Source organism: Apium graveolens, chromosome 8 (assembly GCF_009905375.1).
Source record: "Apium graveolens cultivar Ventura chromosome 8, ASM990537v1, whole genome shotgun sequence".
NCBI lineage: Eukaryota > Viridiplantae > Streptophyta > Magnoliopsida > Apiales > Apiaceae > Apium > Apium graveolens.
Window position 1 is genome coordinate 10,622,576 of NC_133654.1, and position 24,107 is coordinate 10,646,682.

Sequence of the window (24,107 nt, forward strand, 5' to 3'; positions counted from 1 at the left end):
CACTAGAGGTTGCATATAGACATCGATGCCATTTTTAGGAGAATCTGGACCAGAAATAAGAGTTGACAGAATGAGGTTTTATGGCTTCATACACAACCAGGGTGGAAGGTTGTAATTGACCAAAACAATTGGCCAAGTACTGTGATTTATATTCATGGTACGAAAAGGGTTAAAACCGTCAGCTGCTAAACCTAGCCTAATGTTTCTATTTTCTGACGAGAACTGGGGATATCTCGCATCCATTGTTTTCCAAGCTTCAACATCAGCGGGATGTCTAAGTTTCCCATCCCTTTGACGTCCAACTGCATGCCATACCATAAGTTCTGAAAAATCTTTACACATAAAGAGTCGTTGCAGCCTTGGCTTTAGTGGAAAATACCGCATCATATTCGCCGGGACTTTGTGAATCACCTTCTCCGGATTACTGTCTGAAGGGCCTTTCTTCTCGCGTACAATCCATCTTGAAAGGCCGCAAGTTTTGCAAGAGTCCTCTTTTTCATCTTCACCCCAATACAATATACAATGGTTAGGGCATGCGTGTATTTTTTTATAATCGAGCCCTGACTCTTTAATCACGTTTTTTGGAGCATAGGAAGACAATGGTATATTTGCCTCTGGAAACGCATCTCAGATCAGCTCTAGTATATCCCCGAATCCTGACTCCGTAATTCCGTGAACACATTTTAAGGAATAAAGTCGGACAATAAAACTTAATCGTGAGAATTTTTTACAGCCTGGATATAAAGGTTGTTTTCCCTCCTCATAAAATCTTTTAGAATCAACAGTTGGTCCATTTGTACGGTCCAGCATCTCATCTAAATTATCTCCAAAATGTAGATTATTCTCCCAGTCCATATCTTCATCATCACTACCGTTATTTGGACTTAAAATCTGTGAAACTTTTACAATCCAGTTCACATATAATGGGTAAGGACCACTATATATGAGATGATCGTAGATAAATTCTCGACACTGCCACTTACTATTTTTACAATTCCGGCAAGGGCATGTCATTTCATCACCTACTGCCAATTTGGGGAAGGCATTATCCAAAAATGCATTAACCCCTTTCCTATATCCTTGACTATGCTTTGGAAGGTATATCCAAATATTTTCATCCTCGTCCATTACTACAATTAAGAAGCATGATAATGTTATACTAAAACGGTAAGAAAGGCACCAAAGTAGCCTAGTTCACGTACAAAGACTAGTGAGCTAAAAGAACTACATTTAATATGTATTCCTTAATATATAACTTAACTAGATTACTAATAATATTGATACAAGACTAAAAAAGCAGGCCTGTATCACAGCACATATCGATACTTATCAATTAATAGGCATTTTATCACAGAATAGTATGAACATATGGTGTTCATACTTCATACACAACAACATAAACAATATATGTACTTATGGTCACGCCCCCGAGTCTAACCCCCTCTCTTCTCTTGTGTTCAACAATAATAAATAATAATGTTCAATGATTATTGCATGCAATTCGTGAATGCTCCCACCATACTTTTTCCAATTTCTGCTTAATCCTTCATTTACTTGTAACTTGTAAACTTTAGTAGTACACTAGTAATACTTAGAGGCCTGAGCGCTAATAGAAGGAATTACAAGAGCCAATAAAAGTGCAAAAACAGTATTCACAAACAGATAAATGCAACTATATATATAGAACAAACAGATGTTGCCTCCACTTATTTAAAATAGATAAATGCAACTATTCTGATTTTAAAACCGATATGCCTATTATAGAGAGTAACAGTCTTTCATGGTTGACAAAAAAACACATAACATATAACAAAAAAACACCCAGTAGTAAATACTTCATAACATTCATGTATAACAAAATGACTGAACAAAAAATGCAGAACATTCATAACATTATGCAAATACGCATATAACCCAATACCCCCGTATCGATAACATATAACAAAAAAACCCAATAGTAAATACCCAATAGTAACATATAACAAATATGCATAACATATAACATATAACATGCAAATACGCATAACATTCAATAGTCCCAAATCGATATCCCTAACATTCATGTATAACAAATATGCATAACCTGAAGTAACAAAGGTTTAATACCTGCAAATCGAAGCTCAACCCGACTGAACAAGCACCAACCCGACTAAATAAGCTCCAACCTGACTGAACAAGCTCCAAACCCTAATTTAAATCAAAACGAGAGACCTATTAATTAAAATATAAAAAGAGTAAATTAAACAAAAAGCCCTAATTTCAAAAACCCCTGATTTTAAAAAGCCCTAATTTGAAGAACCCAAAGCCTCAATCGTTAATCGTTAAATTGTTGATTTGCAAGAATAAGAGAGAGTTGAGAGCTTTACGAGAGAGTTAGAGTGAGAGCGAGAGCGAGAGCGAGAGCGAGAGCGAGAGCGAGAGAGAGAGAGAGAGAGAGAGAGAGAGAGAGAGAGAGAGAGAGAGAGAGAGAGAGAGAGAGAGAGAGAGAGAGAGAGAGAGAGAGAGAGAGAGAGAGGGTTAGAGTGAGAGAGAGTGAGTTAGAGTGAGAGAGAGTGAGTTACACTGAGAGGGAAATGGTTAAAGTGAGAGAAGCGGCTAGTTTTGTCGCCCAGCTTTTTCACGGGGTTCCGTGTAAATTTTATCAATTTTTGTTAAATAAAAGATTATATTTATGTTTAGGTGATTTAAATATATATTATTTTCATAATAAAATATTAAATTTAAATTTTATAAGGATATATTTTAGCATATTAAAATGAATAAGGGATTTATAAATTAAACTTTTATATTTTATAAAAAAAATCAGTTCATTTGAAAATAAATATAACTTAAATAATTATTTTAAAAATTTTATTGAAATTGGTAATAAATTTTTTTATAAATGACCTAAGGCAACATATCCTTGCATGTTGCTATATGAAACGTATGTTTTTCAAATGTAACACCACTTTGTACCTAAGGTAACATAAAAAACGAAGTGTTTTAGTAGATCAAAACTAGCATACCTAATGTAACATTATTTAGCAACACGCATTTACGAGATGTTCCTGTAGGTCATTTATGGTGTAGTGTATATCTTCACCCAGAAGGAGTTGAACATGAGGAAGAGAAGATGGCTAGAACTAATCAAGGACTATGACTGTACTATTAACTATCATCCAGGCAAAGCAAATGTGGTGGCCGACGCGCTGATAAGAAAAGAAAGATTAAATATGATAACTTCATCCGAGGAGTTGATCAAGGAATTTGAGAAGCTAAAAATAGAGGTTAGTATCCTAAGTATGTCTACAGAGGTATTGTGTGCAATGTCTTTTCAACCAGAACTATTAGAGAAGATAAGAAGATGTCAGGAAGAAGTTATGAGCCATGAACGAGACAGTTTGACAGGAGAAGAGATAGGGAATCAAAAGGATGATAAAGGAATATTAAGATTTTCCTCCAGAATATGGATACCCAACGTAGCCGAGCTGAAAGATGAAATTCTCCGAGATGCTCACAACTCTAGATATTCAATTCACCCCGGGAATACGAAGATGTACCGAGATTTAAGAGAAAAATTTGGTGGCCAAGCATGAAGAAGCAAATTGCAGAATGGGTAAGTAAGTGTTATACTTGCCAGCGAGTCAAAGCGGAACATCAAAGGCCCAGTGGACTGATACAACCATTGGACATTCCAGAATGGAAATGGGAGCATATAGCGATGGATTTCGTAGTTGGATTACCGAGGACCAGGGCAAATCATGATGCTATTTGGGTTATTATCGACAGATTGATGAAGTCAGCGCATTTTCTTCCTATCAACGAAAGATTCTCAATGGATAAATTGGTTCGGTTATATCTTAAGGAAATTGTGACCCGACATGGAGTTCCAGTATCCATAGTTTCAGACAGAGATCCTCGATTTAATTCAAGATTTTGGAGAAGTTTTGAAGATTGTCTCGGAACGAAGCTGAACTTGAGTACCGCGTATCATCCGCAGACAGACGGTCAAAGTGAAAGGACGATTCAGACTATCGAAGACATGTTAAGGGTATGTGCTCTAGATTTTGAAGGAAGTTGGGACGAACATTTTCCATTGGTTGAATTCTCCTACAACAACAGTTATCATGCCAGCATTGGAATGTCACCTTACGAAGCTTTGTATGGAAGAAGATGCAGATCTCCAATATATTGGGAAGAAGTTGGTGAGAGAAAGATTTTAGGTCCAGAATTGATCCAGCAGACAAAGGAAAAGATATAACTCATTCGGAAAAGATTAACAGCAGCTCAAGATCGTCAACGCAAATATGCTGATCCTGCCAGAAAGGATATGGAATTTAAAGTTGGTAAAGCGGTGCTATTAAAAGTTTCTCCTTGGAAAGGTTTATCAAGATTTGGAAAGAAAGGAAAGCTAAGCCCGCGTTATGTTGGTCCTTTTGAGATTTTAAAGCGTGTGGGAAAAGTTGCTTACGAATTAGCGTTACCACCTCACATGCAGCATATTCACAACGTGTTTCACGTGTCGATGTTGAAGCGTTATTTGCCTGATTCGAACCATGTGATAGAATGCGAGCCAATCGAGATCCAGCCAGATTTGTCTTTTATAGAGCAACCAGTGCAGATTTTAGATAAGAAAGAAAGAGTGCTTAGGAATAAGTCTGTATCTTTAGTGCAAGTCTTGTGGAGGAATCCCAAGGTTGAAGAGTCGACCTAGGAATTGGAAAGCGAAATGCGATCCAAGTATCCTCATTTATTTTCCTAGGCTGATTCTGAGGACAAAATCATGTTAAGGGGGTAGATTGTAATATCCCATATATTTTTAAATATTATTATTATTCGGAATTGTTTATGTGATTTTATGTGAATTTTGGTGAATTATTTAAAGTTGAATTGATGTCTGGATGTTTATATGTGACATTATTTGAATATTTGAATTTTTATATGTCCAAAATAATATATAGATAATTGTGGTATTTTTCTGATAATTTTTGGAGTGTTATATGATTTTATAATGATTTATGAATTATTAATTATTTTCAGAATAATTATAAAATTATTTATAAAGCCGGGAATCTTCCAACTTCAACCGTTTTTCCGTTTTTACAACCCGAAACTCTTCCGAAAACTCCTTCCTAACCTAATCTGGATTACGGTTTGACCCTGTGCACGGCCTGACGCAATATTTTTAATACGATAATCATTTCGGTAATCAATAAAACCCGTATTCCTAAAATACAGGATATTTTTACGTTATTTTCGTATATGGTGTTTTATAAAAAGCCCGGTTTTAATAATTATCCAATTCTGGTATTGAATTGTATCGTTTTTACAGTTACTTAGCGGCTAAGCAACTAATTTAATGATCCAAAATGATCCAGAACGATCCAATATTCCATAAATATAAATAGCCTATTTCTTATTTCGTTTATTCCGTTTATTCATTTGCAACCAGTTAAAATACCGTAAATACAGAGAAAAACCCGAGAAACCGATACGTTCCCGAGAATTAAACACACGAACGAAGGCGTTATCGAACTCCGATTCGGACGTGCAACATATCAAAACGAAGCTCTCAAAATCTTCTTTCTCAATCAATCATCAGTTTCTGCCCAGAAATCACGGTAATTTTCTTATTTAATTATTTATATTCGAATTATTTAATAATTAAATTATGAAAATTTGTTCTTGATGTTGTTGATGTGATTTGATGCTTCCATGTTGTAGAGCATGTTTTTCCGGTCGATTTGGTATATTATACTTTAAAAATAGAGTTCAATATCATATAGAAATTAAGGTTTGATTTTCTGAAAATTTCTTGAATATGTGTTCTTGGTGTTCTTGAAGAATTCTGGAAATCAAAGTCAATTTTGAAGGTGTTATTGAACACCAAATCACAAGTATGAGTAACCAAAACGTTCATATTTTCATGTTCTTTTTATTTATGCCATCAAATCTTTCAAACAATTGATAATTTGTAAATTCGCAATTTAGGGTTTATATTCGAATTTTGGGGGTTTATAATTTAGAGGTTTTTGATTGTTTGTGATGTTATGATTAGATTGTACATGTTCCCAGCTTCATTTTGCTGTATTTACTGTAATTTTTGGTTGAGGATTAAGGATTTTGAGTTGTGGCCGGAAAAGCTTCGATCTTGACCGGCGTTAATGGTTGTTGATGTCGGAGAAGACGACATAAGGGTTATGTGTCGTAATTGAGACTTGTATCATGTTTCTGGGTTGCTGAGGATCGAAATCGTGGTTGGAATCAATCAGAACGGTGTTGTTTTGGGGCTTAATCGGGCTTGCCGGAATCCGGGATGCCGCCGGATTCTGCAGAAAATCCGGCGGTGTTCTTGATTCTTGGCCGACCCGTTGACCCGTCCCTGACCCGTTTTGGTTTTTAATTCTACCCCACTTTGATCCTGTTTCCTTCTATTGCAAAACAAAAAACATGATTCTGCATTTTCTGTTTTATTTTTAATTCAAAAATCCTATTTTTTAATTTTTGAAAATTCATTTTTATTTTGGAAAATCATTAATTTAATTCTGAAAATTTATTCTGAAAATTATTCAATTAATTAATTGTAGTTGATAATTAATTATTTAATTAGTCAATTAATTTAAATATTAATTGATTAATTAATTTAATTAGTTATTAATTTATTTTAATTGATTATTTAATTAGATTTAATTATTTATTTTGATTTAAAATTCCGAAAAATAGTTTCGAACTTTAAAATATTATTATAAATTATTTTCCAGGCTCGAAATTTTTTATAAAATCAACCATTAACCGTTTTATAAAAATTTCATAAAATTTTCGAGTGTTCGAGCCCTATTATTTAATTATAAAATAATTCGGAGATCGTTTTAATTCCGAAAAATGATCAAAAATTCATAATAAATCAACCGTTTGTCCGTTTAATATGAAACGAACGCGTACAGACTCAGAAAAATGTTGCGCTTCCAATAAAAATACTTTTGAAACCTAATTTCTAATGTATTGCAATGACATTTGATTTGTGTATCCGTTTGAGTCGGTATTTGATCGATAAATGTTAATATTGAACTAATTTTCATTCTGAACGCACTGAGGCGTGTCTTTTAATAATCTGACGTATGTGTTACATGAAATATGTGATTATGTGTTATACGAATGCCATGGTTATGTGTTACGTGGTATGCATGCTATCTGTTTACAGTTTAAAATGTCATGCTTAGTTATAAAAGGTCGGGTAGATGTCAAGACGTATAGTTACGTCGATTGAGTTTAGTTCTGTCAATTAAGATAGTCCTTTTGTTTATAGAATCAAGTAGCAAGGAGTGCAGTCAAGTGTTAGACGGAGATAGTAGCCATCAGTTATAAGTTGAGTTATAGTAAGAGGTTATCGAGCATACCAGCCAAGTACCCCTAACTTCACTTATTGTTCAAGTGACGTTTAGTTTGAATCATATTATGCAAATATTATATCTTCATTTATCATTCAATTGATATTATCTCTGAATTATATTCTTTCAATTTCCAAACTATTCTAAGTTCAGAATAGTTAAACGTTTTATATATTTCGCTATAAATCACTCTATACAGTGGAACATTGAATTGGGATTAGCGAATAACTAATTATTCTGGTTATTTCGCCATCGATTGTTGAGATAACTCTGGACCATGAGAAATGGAGAGTTATATGGTTAAGGATGTCCTTTAATTCGGCTCCTTTGATCAAAATATTTTATGGATTGGATGAATGCGTAAGTGACCGGGACGGACGGTCCAGCGGAGGGCTATTTCTATGTGTTACATGAAATATTATGACACCATTTTTGCCACAGGCAGGTATATTGCCTTTTTATTTGAGTACTCGTATTTTGGGGACATGTTTCTATGAATCATGACCTTGTGCAATCACACGGGCTGATCAGCATGTGATAGTACGTCCGTCAGAGTTAGATTCCAATCTAAAAATTATCATTTATTGTTGATAGCTTATGAAGCTTTTATTATTAATCAAATATTATTGATTTTATTCTTTTGTTCAATTATTATCAGAATATGGTTTATCATTTCAAGCACGTTTTATACTGCTTGCTGAGCATTTCTTTCGCTCATACTTGTTTATCAATCTAATCTTTCAGCTAAGCCAAAGCAGGCTTGTGATCCAGGTTTGATCAGAAGTCAAGTGCTGGTAGGTAGTACGGTGTGTTTTCCAGATAGACTGTTTTGGAACGCTTGAATAAGTCTAGAGGTTTGTAATAAAATTTGAATAATTTCTAAAACTAATTAGACTTATGGTTTGTAATAAAACTTGGTTTGTATTAGTGCATGTTCCATACTATAACCTGTGATCGATCCAGTTGCATGCAAGGGGTCATATTTATTATATTATTCCGCTGTGATTATTTTATTTTGGTTTATTGGCGAGTGACCCCCAAATCTAGACCCCGGGTTTGGAGGGCATCACAATTATCATATTCATTGTTACATAATCTATAACACGAATGAACATAAAAATAAACCCTTTATATTAATTAAAATATGTGACACTTATATTAGTCAAAACATGTGGCAATTTCATGTAACCAACAGATGCCCCCAGTAGCATATACAAAAATGATAGACCATATATTTTGAACATATTACTCACAAAATTGTCTCTGGCTATCAAAGCAAAAAGGCTTGAGAATAGCCCGTTAGATCCATATTATCGCAAGAAGAGAGTTCCTCTTCTCTTATAAAATTTAGTTGGTGACTTAACAATTCATGTCTAAAAATAATATGAGAATCACAAGCATGAATCATACACGATTTACTTTGTATCCGGTTTTTCAAAATTCACAAATAAAACTGCTTTAAGATTCTTAGCAATCTTGTACGATTTAGACATTATAATATATATATTGAATATATAACTAATTCACAAGAACATTGTTAATTCTTAAATCACATAAGCATATAAAAATTAACAATTAAATTAGGAGAAGGGTTTGAAAAACAGAGATTGGATTTAATCTCGAGTCCGGAAAAACTGTCTCCTTAAAGCAGTTCCGTCCCGCACCATCTGTGTTTAGCGACCTGCTTCCGAGGATAAAATGAGATACTGGTCTAATCGATAAAACGAATATACTCTCAGCGAACTTAAATTGTGCCCGAGAAGTATCACCGGGATATTTGAAAAATTTAAGACTGGAGAGACCGAGAATGAAAGAGATGACTCTTATTTTCGTGACTTGATAAAACTGGCGCCCTAAGACTCTATTTTTTAAAGAGAGGCTTGAAAGGACTTATTTTTCTTTTTAATGTGGTACATGATATTTATAAGAAATACTATGGAATAGGTATGTGTTACTCTCGATGTGGTACAAAACCACTTTTCATATCAAAAGGTAAACTTTGGAACATCAGTTCTCATTTACCTTTAACTCATTTTGAGCGTGTAAATATGTGTTGGAATCCCCTCAAAGAGGATAATACATTCCAATAAATACACACCACTAACACATAATGTGTCTCACTCATATAGAGTCTCAAAATGATTCATAACTTAGTCTAAAATACTAAGTTTGTCCAACATTCTCTTCATCTGAGTCAATGCTAAATGTCAAGTCTAAGATGTCACTGATATTATTCTGCAAAAGTAAGCAAATATCATTTTTGATGCCACAATTTAAAATCAAAGAGAGAGAGAGGGGGGGAGAGTGAGAGGGAGAGAGAGGGGTGGAGGGACGGAGGGTCAATCACACCTTAAGCATCCATTTAAGTTCTTAAAGTAATCAGGATCGATAGCTTCAATGTCATGATAAATCATTTTAACTCCAAGAATATGCCTGTCAAAGGATCTATCTTTGGAAAAACCAGAAGGTTGTATAGCGGCATGATAACAGTTTGATGAAATTTGGGGATTTACTAAGTGACCCTTCCATGGTTAGGCTTTGTAAGGATTGTTTGCCATCTCTAAATGGCAATCTTGACATTAAAACATGTAGTGTTTGTGAGGTTCTCAGAAGCGTCACCAACACCATAGGGCAACACAAATTTGGACTTATCAATATTAATATTGGCGACAAATAAAAATGTGAATGATTCACGTGCATAAGAAATAGACTTCGATGTTCTTCAAACAATATGTTTACAGTTTTGATTCAATAAGTAGTTATTTATTCATCAGTTGTGATCTCAGACTTGTTTCTTATATATTTCTCGGAGTGAAATATTTTTAAGCAGGCACTGTTCGAGTATAAATGTTTTTATTTGAATGTTGTCGCTGCAATGAAACTTGCCTAGTTAACCTGACTATCGAGCAGGGAACACTTGTTAATAGTGATCACGTTCAGTTTAGAATAAGGATCAAGTTGTTATTTTCTAAGTAGTTGTTTCTGGATTAAGATTGATCAAAAGTTTACAATATTATCTAATTTAGTTATAATTCATTTTATTTTAAGTCGGAGATCCTAATAGTGCTAGGTTTATGAAAGTATATTTAGGTTGATATGTAAACAGAACATGCATGAAACAAGAAAGATTCATTTTTATTATAGGTGTAGTATACATGCAGCCAGTGAGACGAGCCTATGGATAGAACTTGAGGATGCCAATATCATTTATAATTTCTGCCACTTCATTCACCTCCTCCCTATACCCAATATTACCGATTACGAGGGTTGGCATAATCTTAATACACTTTGGTATTGCACCTTCTGCTTTATGAATAGCTTTTGAGATTTGATTCCAATCGTTCTGGAAAGCAATTATTTTTTGTTTCATGTCAGGCGTGTTATCATTTCAAATAATCGCCTCCTCCATGAATCTGAAATGTGCTGCCTCCGATACCATTTGTATAGCAAGAAGAAGAAATTTGGCCTCTTTTTTGCCTTGATTTAGTTGATTTTCTTCGCTACCATACACGTTTATCATGGCCGCCCTGAGGTTCTCAATTCCTAATATAAGGTCCCATCGAGATACACCAGCAGCCCGGTGAAGATTACTATAGTCACTTGTTAATCTATTGATTCTAATTGTGCAACCACTGAAAAGGTTACTCATAGCTTCAGTAGGAGCATTATTAAGGAAATTAGCCCTATACTTACCATTATATTTAACATTGTCTTGGTAAGCCCATACATATAAGTTTTTTGTTTCAATACTCAAGGTTACCTACTTTGTGTTGCTGATCGGGAGGTTTGCATAACCATATTCAGCTCCGGGTAACATATTTATCTAAAATTAAATTGTGTCCCCTCATATGGTAGTGTTACATTTTTGTAAAATTTTTATTTTTATAATGATTTGTTAAATGTTCCTTGCTGTTTCATTTTTGAACATTTTATCTACCCTTTCATTTCATTTCGTTATGATTTATTTTAACAAAGAGGGGACTTTTTAGAAGAATAACATATTTTACGAACCAATGTATTTACTTACTGCTTCCTATATGTTTTCATGATTTAAAGGCAATTTGTCCTAGAGTGTGATAGAAATTCACGACTCTTTCCAATTTACAAAAATATATATTTTAATATTTTTTAAAATCTTTTTTGAAACTACCAGTTTAATATCGCACAATCATTGGAAGAATGTGGTAAAAACACAGGAATAACCCATATATGCAGTGTGTTTCTATGATTGAGAATCCCTACCAGCTCCTTAGATTTTTCTAATTAGTCATTAGTACATGAATTCATCTATGCACAATTTTTGTACAATATTTGCAAAAGAATTGCACGTTTATATATTAATGCTTGCATAAAATTTTTTAGGATGAAGTTAATCCTACTTTTTTCTTCTTGATAACATGTTAATCATATTAAATACATCTATTTCTGAGATTCCAATAACTATACTAACCTCAGTAATATTGTTGAAAAGTTGTTGTTGCAAAGTCTTAGGAAATTTTTAGTCCCCGAAATCTCCCTAACATTGGCAAAAAAGAATCTTCCCTTAAACCTTGATACCAAGAGGTGATTAAAAGGTGATTTAGCAAGAGTAGTTTTTCCTACACTATCTATACCATATATAACGATCTTACTGACACATTTTGCTCACTACTCAACAAATTTGTTATGTCATTAACTTGAGAATTCAAACCAACTGGATATCCAAAAACATCTAAAATATTGGGGTTTCTGATTAAAAGCTGAATATCAAAATCTTTTTAATACCCTAGTGGGGACTGCTGTATTAAGGCAAGGTCTATGGCCGAACTGGTCGCTCCTTTGCCGGTGTTCGAGGTGGAACTATGCATGTAAATCCAGCCCATTTTACTGACCCCCGAGATTGACCCGGATAGGCTTTATGAGCTGCCAAAGTTTTGCCTTATGGCGGTGGATCCACCATGTGAGGGAGTGTGTGCTTAGACTATGATGCTTTCCAGTATGATTTTAATTTAATATGTGTATGTGATATTACATGAATAACATTTCATGTTGCTAGTTCAGCAAACTCTCCCCAGAAGACATCACGATAATAAATATTTGAACAGCCAATATGATTGCTAGGTCGTCAAGTATCGATATCAGCAGCAACTAGCAATAAACCTAGTACAAATGGTGGGCTAAATAAATGATCCAGTATCTACATTCAAAGAGTGTGGATTAAATGAAGGAGTTTGTTGTTCATATAAAGTCATAGTCTTATAACTTATAATATAAAGAATAGATTACTCAGAAACCTTGTAGCAAGGGTAATATAAAGTTTACAGTCTTAAGTTATGGCCAGGAAAAAAGGTGGTCGTATAAGTTACAATACACGGCTCATTAGATGTGTACCAAAGAAGATAGAAAAGAGAAGCTGGCACATGCATGAGTAAAGAAGAAACATAATATAGTGGCAGTGAATATGAAGGTGGGGTATATAGTATGCAAGGCATGACGAATAGTCTTGTACGTATTAATGAAGCCTATAAATAAGACTCTGAAAGTTGTATTTCAAAGACATGAAAAAAGGTGAAAAAACATAGAAACGGCTCTTTGTTTGTGAGAAAGAAGATGTTGGTAATCTATAAGATTTATGATGATGTATTTTTTCCAGCAACAGAAGGAAAGCAATAATCTTATCTGAGATAAGCTCTGCAATTCTGATCAGATATTTCATGAACTCAGATTAGGTTTGTTAGAGTTAATGTAAATCTTTTTTTGACCGGATAACTCTTATCTAAACAAGCTCTATATGATAAACCTTATTTGAATTATTCAAAACTTATCTTTACTTGGTTTACCTTCCTGAAACAAACTAACAGATTACGTTTTAAGATTTATTCAAAACATTTTCAAACAAATTAGTTTCAACCATATCTATCTTATCTCTTATTTGAAAATAAGATATGTTAGAATTTTCTTATAAATACAACTCATGTTTTCAGATTTAATGATGTTAGAATTTGCTTGTAAAAACAACTCATGTTTTGAGATTTAATGATAATGCTTACACATGCTTACACGCTCTATTCTTCATCCAAAACACAATTCTTGTTCTTCAATTCTTTCGTTATAATATCTAGTCGAAGAAGATAACAGTTTGAGTTGTAATTCATATATTTATCTTTGTAACGTGTATTCAAATTAACTTGTGTCTGGTTGTGATAAAGGCTTGATTTCAGAAGAGTAGTCAAGGTAGCCAGTGGGCTAGGTTATAACAGGTGTGTTAGGTAGTAAGTGTGAAACATAAAGGTTTCTTTAAGGGCCATATTTTGTAATCAAGTAAAAGATTGAAAGTTATTTTTATTGAGTTTGATATAATACATGGTCTATGCTAGTTGGCATAGACACTTGGACATAGGCCATATACTAGGTTTAAGGGGCGAACAAGTGAAAACTCCTGGTATAAGTTTGCTAATTTTATTATGACCAGAATAAAATATAGATAATTACGGTATTTTTCTGGTAAGTTTTGGGCCGTTAAATAATTTTATATTGATTTATGAATTTATTAATTATTTTCTGAATAATTACAAAATTATTTTATAAAGCCGGGAATCGTCCGACTTCAACTGTTCTTACGTTTTTACAACCCGAAACTCTTCCAAAAACTCCTTCCTAACCTAATCTGGTAATTCCGGACATTTTCTGTGCTTTGACTTTTTCGATCCGGATTACGGTTTAACCCATGCACGGCCTGGCGTAAGATTTTCGATACGATAATCATTTCGGTGAATCAACGAAACCCGTATTTTCGAAAGACGAGATATTATTACATTATTTTCGTATAGGGTGTTTTATAAAAAGCCCGATTTGGATAATTATCCAATACGGGTATCGAATCGGATCTTTTTTCAGTTACTTAGCGGCTAAGTAACTAAATTAACGATCCAAAACGATCCAAAATGAGCCAATATTCTAAAAATATATATAGCCCTTTTATTATTTCATTTTATTCGTATAATCACAATCAGTCAGTAAAACCCCGTAAAATACAGAGAAAATGTCAAATTAATATCGTGTTCTTGAGAATCAAACGCACGAACGAGGGCGTTACCGAACTCCGATTCAAGCGTGCAATATATCAAAACGAAGCTCTCAAAATCTTCTTTCTGAATCAACCATTTGTTTTTGACCAAAAATCAAGGTATTTTTCTGATTTAATTATTTAAATTCGAATTAATTATGAATTAAAATATGAATTTTTGTTCTTGATGTTTTTGTATGATTTGATGATTCCATCCCGTAGATAATATTTTTATGGTCATTTTGGTATATTATTTGTCGAAAATAGAGTTCAATAACATTTAGAAATTGATGTTTGATTCACGGGTTATTAAAATAGGGTTAAATCGTTTGAATGTTCTAAATTGAAATTGGGACTTTTAATTTGGTTGATTCTGGGTGGATTTGAAGGTTACAAAATTATAGATCGTTTAAAAGCAAGATCAGTCATGTACTTGGTTGTTGTGTTAGCTTCCCCATTCGAGTTCGCCGGAAAACCTTTGAACTCGCCGGCGTTAATGGCGAGTTCGTCGGTAACTGTGTTCCAGGCATGGTAAAACGGAGTTGAGATCATATATGAGCTGCTGCAGTGTTAGAGGGTTGATTGAAGGGCAGAAATGAATCAAACGATTCGCAAATCGCCTGAATTAGGGTCGCCGGAGTTCGTTACCGGCCACCGGAATCTGCACCGGTCGGTTGTTCTTGAACGATCCGGCCGGGTCGGTTTCGACCCGGGATATAACCCGGTTTCGATCCTTATTTCCCCTAAATCAAAACTCAAAAACTGTTTTTGATTTATTTTATTTTACAAATTATTTTAAATTTTGTTTTAATTCAAAAATTCATTTTAAAAATTCTAAAAATCTATATTTAATTCTGAAAAATTATTTTTAATTCAAAAATAAATCTTAATTATTTAATTAATTAATTTTAGTTGATAATTAATTATTTAATTAGTCAATTAATTTAAATATTAATTGATTAATTAATTTAAATAGTTAGTAATTAATTTTAATTTATTTAATAATTCGATTTAATTATTTAAAATTGATTTAAAAATTCCGAAAAATAGTTTTGAGCTTTAAAATATTATTTAAAATTATTTTTAAGGCTCGATAATTATTATAAAATTATTTTAAAGTCAGATTCGGGTATTCGAACCATATTATTTAATTATAAAATGATTGAGAGTCCAATTTTTACTCCGAAAAATGTTCAAAACTTCGTATTAAATACCTGAAAAATCATTTTGACCCCGAATCTTCTTTGAAAAAATATTTTGATCGAATATCTTGCGTTCTATGTGCTACGTGCTATCTGATTGATATGTTATATGCCTATATGGTTATTGTTTGACTGTTTTAGTCATAACTTTTAATTCATAAATCGGATTATGACGTCTATGTGACGATTAGAATAATATGAGTATGAATAATTGATAGATACTTGTGATTCCTAGCAGAGTCAGCAAGGTATAGAAAAGGAAATCAGTGATCCATAAATAGAATCAAAGTGTCGAAAGAGAAGGCAAGTGATTGATAAATAGAAGAAAGGCATAGAAAGAGAAGGAAAGTGGCTGATGAATAAAACTATTAGATGAGTACAAGTAAAGTGGAAATCTCCGGTGATAAGGCAAGTACTTCTGAAATTTTCTTTAAGATATATTGCAAATATTTTCAAACTTTTTTCGTAACATGTCGCTATTATTCAAAAAAATTCATGTTTTATATTGCAAGTGCTTTAAACTATTTAACCTTGAAACCTGATTCTTCTTGATCTTGAGCCTTAAGCCTTGTTCTTCATAAACCATTGATTGTTGAATTCTCAGATACTATCCAAACACATACGATACTACTCCACAAATATATACCTACCACATACTGATTTCTGATATTGAATTGCTGGATATACCAATCATTATCCCTTGTTTAACAGAAGACCAATCCTTGGAACCCTTGAACCCCTGGTCTTCTGATTTCTGATTCTTTTCTTGATTGAAAGCCAAACTTTTTGAATCTCTTGTTATACCTTCATGGTGTTATGAATCACCCTATGCTTCAAGATAAATGTTGTTTATATTTCAGCTTATTGATTCACATTGGTTATCATATTGAATGGTTTTAGAATTGGATGGTTTTATAAACATGGACCAGATTCGTGGTCTGACCAGATTCATGGTCATAATCGGCCAATGCGTGTCTTGGATCCAGTATATAGAGCAAAGCTGGAAGCCTTGCTCGGGGTTAGTGCGTGACTGATCAGCAGCCTAACCTTGGTTTTTAAAATGAAAAGTGAATATCCAATTATAATCATTGCTTATCCAGAAATTTGATTCTTCTGAATCATTTCAATTGGTAATTGTTTAACCTCAGTTGCTGCTATTATTACTTGCTGAGCTAGTAAGCTCACTCCTACAAAATTTTTTATGTTTTCATCAGTTGAAGAAGAAAGTGTTGGTAACAAGAATTCCCTGTCCAGTGTGCGAGCTAGGATTTCCGTTTAAGTTGGATCGAGCTAGCAGGATATTTATATTACAGATGAGTGGTGTAAGATTGTAAGTACGATATCATTAACAATTGTAAGTTGAACTAGTTGGGTTTTGGTACATGTAATAAAGTTAAGGTTGTGGCTTGTTTTCATACTTTAACCTGTTGCGATCAGTGGTTGTGTACAGAAGGGTCAATGCATATAATACTTTATATACAGGTTTAAATATTGTGGTATATATTGTGAGCCCCAAACTTCTGACCTGGGATTGGAGTGCGCCACAGGTTGGTATCAGAGCTACAGGTTATAAGTCACTGAAATAAGCCTAGATTGTCGGGAATGGATAGGGAGTTAGGATTAGGATTAGAAAATAGAAAGATGGAACGTCAAGATGTTGAGTGCGATCAAATAGTAGGTTTTAGTGGGATTCGTGATGAAATTTGACATGGAAGATTCTTTTATCCCTGGATTGTCTGATCATCCAGAGCCTTCATTCGGAAGACTATCATCTGATTCACGCCTTGCTCGTCCACCGGTATTCGCCATGTCACCTCCTGTTGCAACAGTTGCACCTTTTCATATTATTATCTCATTCTCTGGTGTGAGGCTATCTATTCGAGAATTTCCCCCACATACTGATTCTAGTTCTACCGGATATTTAGTTGTGTGCGCATCTTTTCTGTCTACTCTATATTCTGTTCTATAACATCCATTCAAAACTCGTCTTATGGAGTAACAACACCTAAAAGGATGGATTCGAAAGATATAACATATGGTGAGTACACGTGGCATTAAGAAATGTTAAAATAACCTAGAGTGAGGATACGTGTGTTACGGAAGATAGCCACTATCAGGTTATAGGGAGCTACTAATGAGTATGTCACCAATGATTATCTTGTGGAGTGAGCTAGATGGATCTTGGTTGTCCAATTACTACTTGAGCTTCTTGTTTGTTATGGGTATCAGATTATTCAGACGAATACTTGTTTTAGAAATTAGTATGGTTCGCTTAGAAGGACAAGTGGACCCGCTATTACGGAGAAACTATTTATACAATTGCTCAGACGATTAGAGAATGAGGAATATGTCGATTCACGAAAAGTTGAGTACGAGCAAAGAAGATTAAGGAAATCTCTAGACCTTGTACAGGGAGAACGTTATTAGCAAAAGAGGCGACAAGTTGAACGATTAGCAGCATGAGTAAAATTTGAAGTTATGAGCATAAATATCATAAGATTGCAAATAAAATCGTATATGAACGTGGAAAAGTGACGCTAAAGATACAAGACCTAGTAAGTGGGAAATTATTTTAATAATCGATTCAAGAAAGCATTTTTGAGAACTTTCAGAAGTTGATATACGGCTCGGCAGGGGATCTATTGATTGGAAAAGCGTTGAGGCTGTAAACAGTTAAAATACGGATGGTAACCAATGATATCATTCTTTCTTTTCATTCTTATAAATCTCGAGTAAAGTATGAACTTCTTTCATGGTCAGCTTTATAAGGTAATTGTTGAATCCCTTTCAAATCATTCCTTCTTCAAAACATTATTTCCTAATTGGGACAAGCAGTGTTATGGTGTGACGATTTATCGAAATGACAAAAAGTCTTGTGGGACACCACCTAATCATGTATTGTGTGCCATATGGTATGAAAGACTGGCCATCTTGAGTACCAATATGGTTGTCTCATTCCTATTCAAATCATTATTCATTCTTTCTTCTTAAATCCTGATTGGTTGATTCATGAAATTTCTTCGATTATTTCCTTGTACTCTTATCCCTTACAGAAAGTTTCAATCAGAATCATATACACAACTTCCTTCTTGTGTATGGTCTACTCTTTGAATGTTTTAAAAAGGAAGCAAAATGAACCCGTGTAGCAGACAGAGTTACGTAATAAGCGTGGATAATTGCAAGCCGATAAATGGTGGACATTTACGTACAGAGAAGAATCAGTATACCGATAACGAGATAGTTGCGAGAGCATCAAATCAAAGGCGGAATATCTACATACATGATACGTTTTGAGTCTGAGATTTTGGCATGAATTGGAGTAATTAGCAAACTGTATGAGGTAAATTAACTAGAGAAACACGAAAGTAAAGTTGCACGTATCAGATGAGGCAAGTGATCGATTGGACAATGAAGGCGAATGAAGAAATTCTTAATAATAACCAGATAATCAAGTAATACGTTGTGAAGATGAAGCATGCCTTAATCATGTGGGAGATATTTATCATGAAGATTCAAAATCGAAGAAATGCTAGATATGGATAAATTTTAAGTGTGTTCATCAAGGGATGGTTGGGCTTTCCCCAACTCAAGAAAATGAGTTGTGGTAAAATTTACGCTTGTAGCAGGGACGACAAAGAAGGTTCAATATGGAATGACATAAGGGAAGATGAAGGTATGGCGGCTTGACTGCAATAATTTTTAAGATGTGAAGCTTTAAAACCAAAAGTACTCATTCGCAATATTTTAATAGTGTTAATTGAGACCAGGTGTTGGTCATCAATGGTTGAACAAGTTAATTAATAAGGACAAATGTATACTGCCAGGGTGGACTAATGGTTAAGTAGAGAGCTTGAATTAAAACATGAACTAGAAGAATTTTAGAATAATTTGTAATTGTACTCAGTAGTGATATTCTGTTATAATTAAAAAATATGAGAAAAAGATATGGTATAATAAGAATTGTTCGCTATAACCTTAAGTTGAATTAGAAACATGGGTTGTACTGATTAACATTACCTGAGGTGGTGAATTGGTGAGTTTGGAAAGTGAAAGTGGACTGGTATATTTGAGGGTTGATTGTTGGTTATTTGGTTGATTGTGGGTGTCGGCTTGAGTCCGACTGGTAGTCATTAATGTAAAGGAGATGCTGCCCAAATTTTTCGGAAAATACCCTACTCTTAAAAGGGGAAAGTAGACTTCTCTGTGTTATAAATATTAATGTTGATACTCCAATTAGTTGTGATCTCGATTCTCGAAAGAGGTTGTTACATCCAATTCGACTATATATAATTGGTCTTTGATTTCATTTAGCTAGTCATCACTTAGTGCAATTGATCAATTAAGTAAGTTAATTGGCCAATTATACCAATTAATGATCAGTTACATGGAGATCGATTCCAATGAGATTAAGTCAAATTTTGATGTGACTTTCAAATCTGAAATCTAAACAATGAGGAATTGGGGAGAAGTAAGGACGCTAGTAGAATTCAGAAATTGCTGCAAATATGTGAGTTTTTACTTGGATGAACATGCCCTTCATAATGGACAAGAGAAATAAAAAGTCATTTTTATGGAAAAGTGAGAAGACTGTTTTCAAGAGCTAAAGATTTAAGATGAAGCAACGAGAAGAAAGGAAGAAGGGGATGGAATAAAACAGAGATTAATAGTTACACCAATATGGATTTTTTTAGACAGTCAAGGAGATTTTATCATCTACAATAAAGTTTTATCAAAGAACGTCTTGTTTCCAAATTGTTGTGATAATCATACAATTAATGATTTATCAAGTATTTCTGTTTTGGACTAAGTGTGAGATATAGTTTTAATTCAGTTTACGATTGATGTTGATACTTAAGTTGTTGTTAGATATCGGAAATGGTATTAATACAGATGATTGATGTTTACTTCAGAATGGGACATTGTGAGCGTCAAAGTTCGTATTAATATCTAATTTGATATGACAGTAAAATGAGTATTAATGTCAAGAGTTCGGCTTTGAATAAGCTATGTGAATGAAGAACGGAGATGGAAAAGGAAGTGGAATCAAAAGGATGACAAAGAAACTATATAAAATGCAAGGATATAGGTAAGATATGGGTAATATGAACGACAGCGAAGATGGCTGGAGTTGAGCAAGGACTATGACCGCACGATTAACTATCACCCAGGAAAAGCAAACGTTATAACAGATGCATTAAACGGAATGGAAGAACTGAACGTGTTGATAGTGTCAGAAGAATCCTACAAGGAATTTCAAAAAAATTAAAAAAATTGGAAGCCAGAGTTTGCAAACCTAACGATGCAAAGATGTATAGTATGACTTTTTAGCCAGGATTGCTAGAGAAGGTAAAGAAATGTCAAGGGAAAATAATAGAGTAGGATATTAACCGTTAAAAGAAAAAAAATATATATATATACTCAAAAAGATGATCAAGACATTCCCAGATTTTATTTCAGAATTTGGCATTGCAATAGTGACAGAATTGAAGGATGGAACTTTACAAGAAGCTTACAACTCAAGACATTCGGTCCATCCATGAAGTTCCAATGTGTTTAGAGATTTAGAGGGAAATTATTGGTGGCCAGATATGAAGAAAGAAAAGGTGGGATAGATTAGCAAATATTACATGTATCGAGGAGTTAAGGCGGGACATCAAAGACTATACGGATATATTTCGCCAAGAAACGTTATGGTGATGCCACCTGAGAACCAAAGGTGAGGAAAACATTAATTGCATTATTATTGATAGGTTATTTAAACCTGATCATTCTCATTTAGTAATAAACAGTTTATTCCATAGGTGGGTTAGTTGCTGCTTAAAGAAATGATGGTACGTCATCAAATCCAGGAACTAATTGTAGATGATCAGTATTGTGTGATTTGAATTTCGACAGAAATATTCAGAATACGATAAATTATATCGAACTAGAATGGTATGTACTACTTCTAGATGAACGGATATTAAGTAAAGCAGAACTAAAAAGATAGGAATTTGTTTGAACCACAATAACTCAAGAGATTTAAGCTACTCCGAAGATATGATACGAGACATAGATGTCAATGAAGGCTCTTTGATAGTGTGGCATAAAGAAAGAATAAATGTTATATGTGATTAGACGTCAAGGAAAGCATTGCAGTCAGTCTCGTATGAGAACTCCTTAGAACCAAAATAAATGATAATATAGGTTAAAAGTATGTCGGTGATGCCTCCAAGTATGTGTACTTTCTTTAAAATGGTAAGAGATCTTCGCTTAACATCCTCGATTGTGCTTTAAGGAAAATAATATATGGTGATAAGTCTGTGCGTCAGTCATATTCCGTCGAGATATTTTCGTTAATTCTTAATTCTGGAGTAATCTCGAGAACGTTAGGAATCAAATACGCCATAGTTTCAGTATATCATTCGTAGATGGATGAGAAGATTTAAAAGAACGATTAAAGACCCTTGAATGTGATTGGAAGCGATTATGAACTAAGTTAATTGAATAGCGAAACATGGGGGAATGGGGTTTAATAACCAGTAGCTATTGCAAACGTTCATGAGTACGAATTACTAGAATTATAAAGGAAGGATAATTAGTAAGCATTATGCTGGTCCTTTTAAAACAGTGAAGTAGTCAGGATAAGTGTAAGTAAGTAGGCTTCACTGCCACACGTTTAGCAGGTTCATAGGATATTTATATGTGTATACTCAGGAAGAGTAATTTAGCTCCATTATTGAGTTAAGTTATATAAGCAACGGATTGAATATAAGGTCAACAAGAGATTGTTAAGTAATGATTGATGATGCGAGTAAAAGTTTATGAAAAGTTGTAGGGTTGAAAGATCAACCTGAGAAAATGGAAGTGAGATAGTTGAATATATCATTATCTGGTCCTTAGTATGATTCTAAGGACAGAATCCTTTTAAGGGGGGAAGGATGTAACATCCAGGATATCGCGTGTAATTATTTTTATTAATAAATAATTTTTATATGACTATTATGTGATTTTTGGTGAATTATCTGATGATTGGTGTAAATATGTTAATGTTTATATGTGATACAGTATAAGTTTGCTAATTTTATTATGATCAGAATAAAATATAGATAAATACGGTATTTTTTTGGTAATTTTTGGGCTGTTAAATAATTTTATATTGATTTATGAATTTATTAATTATTTTCTGAATAATTACAAAATTATTTTATAAAGCCGGGAATCGTCCGACTTCAACCGTTTTTACGTTTTTACAATCCGAAACTCTTCTGAAAACTCCATCCTAACCTAATCTGGTAATTACGGACATTTTCCGTGTTTTGACTTTTTCGATCTGGATTACGGTTTGACCCGTGCGCGGCCCGGCGCAAGATTTTCGATACGATAATCATTTCGGTGAATCAACAAAACCCGTATTTTCGAAAGACGATATATTATTACATTATTTTCGTATAGGGTGTTTTATAAAAAGCCCGATTTGGATAATTATTCAATACGGGTATCGAATCAGATCATTTTTGCAGTTTCTTAGCGGCTAAGTAACTAAATTAACGATCCAAAACGATCCAAAATGAGCCAATATTCCAAAAATATATATAGCCCTTTTATTATTTCATTTTATTCGTATAATCAAACGAGCTGCTGCAGTGTTAGAGGGTTGATTGAAGGGCATAAATGAATCGAACGATTCGTAAATCCCCTGAATTAGGGTCGCCAGAGTTCGTTACCGACCACCAGAATCTGGACCGGTCGGTTGTTCTTGAACGATCCGACCGGGTCGGTTTCGACCCGGGATATAACCCGATTTCGATCCTTATTTCCCCTAAATCAAAACTCAAAAACTATTTTTGATTTATTTTATTTTACAAATTATTTCAAATTTTGTTTTAATTCGAAAATTCAATTTAAAAATTCTAAAAATCTATATTTAATTCTGAAAAATTATTTTTAATTCAAAAATAAATCTTATTTATTTATTTAATTAATTTATTTGATAATTAATTATATAATTAGTCAATTAATTTAAATATTAATTGATTAAATAATTTAATTAGTTATTAATTAATTTTAATTGATTTAATAATTAGATTTAATTATTTAAAATTGATTTAAAAATTCCGAAAAATAGTTTCGAGCTTTAAAATATTATTTAAAATTATTTTCAAGGCTCGATAATTATTATAAAATTATTTTAAAGTAAGATTCGGGTATTCGAACCCTATTATTTAATTATAAAATGATTCAGAGTCCAATTTTTACTCCGAAAAATGTTCAAAAATTCGTATTAAATACCTGAAAAATCATTTTGACCCCGAATTTTCTTTGAAAAATTATTTTGATCGAATATCTTGCGTGTTATGTGCTACGTGTTATCTGATTGATGTGTTGTATGCCTATATGGATAATTGCAAGCCGATAAATGGTGGACATTTACGTACAGAGAAGAATCAGTATACCGATAACGAGATAGTTGCGAGAGCATCAAATCAAAGGCGGAATATCTACATACATGAT